This window comes from Fundulus heteroclitus, unplaced genomic scaffold (assembly GCF_011125445.2).
Source record: "Fundulus heteroclitus isolate FHET01 unplaced genomic scaffold, MU-UCD_Fhet_4.1 scaffold_40, whole genome shotgun sequence".
Taxonomy (NCBI): Eukaryota; Metazoa; Chordata; class Actinopteri; order Cyprinodontiformes; family Fundulidae; genus Fundulus; species Fundulus heteroclitus.
In genome coordinates this window covers 2643509-2646007 of record NW_023396813.1, presented here as the reverse complement: position 1 = coordinate 2646007, position 2499 = coordinate 2643509, and the positions used below count along the sequence as shown (strand labels likewise).

General features: G+C 38.1%; 1 long non-coding RNA gene across 1 annotated transcript; it reads left to right on the top strand.

Annotated features, from left to right (window-relative positions):
- The first annotated feature begins 286 nt into the window (after positions 1-286).
- On the top strand, positions 287-2499 carry LOC118560202. The gene is made up of 2 exons (XR_004929169.1): positions 287-639; positions 716-2499. It is a non-coding gene; the product is annotated as an uncharacterized LOC118560202 (long non-coding RNA).

Sequence of the window (2499 nt, the reverse complement as noted above, 5' to 3'; positions counted from 1 at the left end):
TAAAGCTTTCCTATCTGATCATTCATACCCAATTAAACATCTCAATATATTAAGTATCTTTTTACATTTTTCAAAAACCTTATCTATGTGCACTTCCCAGGATAGTTTTTCATCAAACCATACTCCTAAGAATTTTAATTGCTTTACTCTCTCTAGATCTTTGTTCTGCCCCGAATATGTTTAATATGTTTAAAAGACATTTAAAAACTACTTTGAAATGTTAATATACCGTTCTCTATTTTATATGTATTTGCGGTGCTTTTATGTTGAAAATCTTCCGAACCGGAAGTAGGAAGTAAAGACGCAAACAATAGAAAAGCATGTGTGCAGAGTTGGTGAATAGGTTGGATTTGGAGCGGCGCGGAAAACAAAACATAAACTATATCGGATTTGGAAAAGGCGGATTTTGGCATAAACTGGTATGTGAATGGTTCTGGTGGAAATGGAGGTAGAAATTGAGGAATGTATTGGATTTAGAAGGGTGGACGCCAGTGGGGAGAGGAAGAGGACGTTTGATTTGTTTGACTAAAGAGCATCATTGGACTGTTGTAGCAAAAGTTTTACCCGAAAACAAGGGTTTTTTTGGGAACAAGCTGTATAAAGAATCTTTATTCCTCTGGAGTTTGCGCGGCCAATGAGGTACGGTTTTATTGTTTTGCTTGTCTTTATTCATGTAAACCATTATATTCTAATTCGGATTTCTGTTTCCTCTTAGTTCTGACGGCATTTTAAGGGCATTTTCTAAGACATGTAAAGACGTGTTGTCCGCAATAATGGTCTGTTGAAACCAAAAGAACGACGTTGAGCCTTGATTAACTCGGGAGGAGTAACAGCCAGAACTCACGCCTGCTTCGGGCTGGAGAAGTGCAGAGAGGAGCGGAGGTTGCAGCTGCTGCAGAACCGACAACGAGCAGCTCGTTAAGGGGTGACGTCGCTCTATAGCATCAGGGAAAGGCCGACTGCACGCAGGAATTAGCCAAACCAGAAGCAGATGTTGTCCGAGAGTGCAGCGGGCTTAATTTGCCACCAAGTAACACGTTTAAATTAAGTTAAATGTGAAGAGGTGAATTAACCTTGCTAAGCTTTAAGGGACTCAATAAGTGCTTGAAGGGTAACATGCTGCAGTATACATACAAGTCAGGTGTACACATGTTAAAAGTTAAACTCAAGTTAAGAAAAATATATACATTTTGTTTTATCTCATTCAAGGAAGTTGATTCCAGCTAACTTAAGACAGATACGAGTGTTTTTTGTTTGTTGGTTTTATTACGGGTAACCAAGGTACCGAAAAGGGAAGTTTTGTGATTTGGTTTTACATGGAAATAGTTTCTGTCTTGTAATAGTTGAAAGATTTATTATTCAGATTAAGGTGTTTGTAACTGCACAACTAAGTTGATCTTTAACTAGAGAAATTATTTAAGTTTATGAACACATTTAAAGGGTATGTGTTTAAATTAGGCTAAATCTACATACTTCTAATGTAAAGATAATTAAGCTAAAGTTAAACAATAAACCCCAAAGGATCTAAGCAAAATGGACAATGACATGGCCATGCAGGAAGACTGTGACACTGAAGCTGTGAAGTTGCAACAAGAAGGAAATCATAAAGAGGTGACCACAAGTGAAGCTTTTTCAGCAGAAGGCTTTAGGAAAAGTGCAAGACAGAAAAAACTCAATGAAAAGGGTCAAGTGCTGCGTGAAGAAAAGATGAACAGACTTCATTCTCGTTTCAAGCTCAGTTATGACAAATAGAAAACTGCTGCTAAACAAGCCAAAAGAGCTCTTGATGCATCTATAAAAACAAGTTTGCACAGAAGCTGGTTCTTTGTGCACTTCAACAACTTCCCAAAGTTCCAAACAGTCAAGTAGTGCGCATTCAAGCCACTCAAGTAAGCTGTCTGTCAAAAGGCAAGAAGCAGCAGCAGAACTGGCTGCCATGGAAGCAAGCTTCCTGATTGGCTTACAGCAAGATGGAATAGGAAAGTTATTCAGATTGAAGAGGAGTGTGGTTAATTTCCAACATTTAGTAACTTTGTTGACTTTGTCACAAGAGAGGCAAAAATAGCATGTAACCCAGTGACGTCGCTACATGCGCTTAAAGCAAATGCTTCAGAGAAAACAAAGCTCATCAAGGCTAGCAGTGTTGGGGCAAACGCATTTGCAAGCAGCACAGAAGAGAAAACAGAAACAAACAAATGTTATTCTGTGGGAGATTAAATCACAGAATTCAGACATGTCAAAATTTCATGGAAAAGACAATCACTGAAAGAGTGAAGTTTGTAAAAATTAAAGGGACTGTGTTTTAGATGTCTCTGCTATGGACATCAATCCAAGAAAAGAGAAGTATCTGCAACACCTGCAAGAAAAAACACCCAATATGTCTACATGAAGAACGAGACAAGGAAGACAAAAAAAAATAAGGAAGGTGATAAAAGGCAGAGGGAGTATAACGAACTAGAAGAGATTAAAGAAGGCAAATAAATCAAAGAACAAGATCAA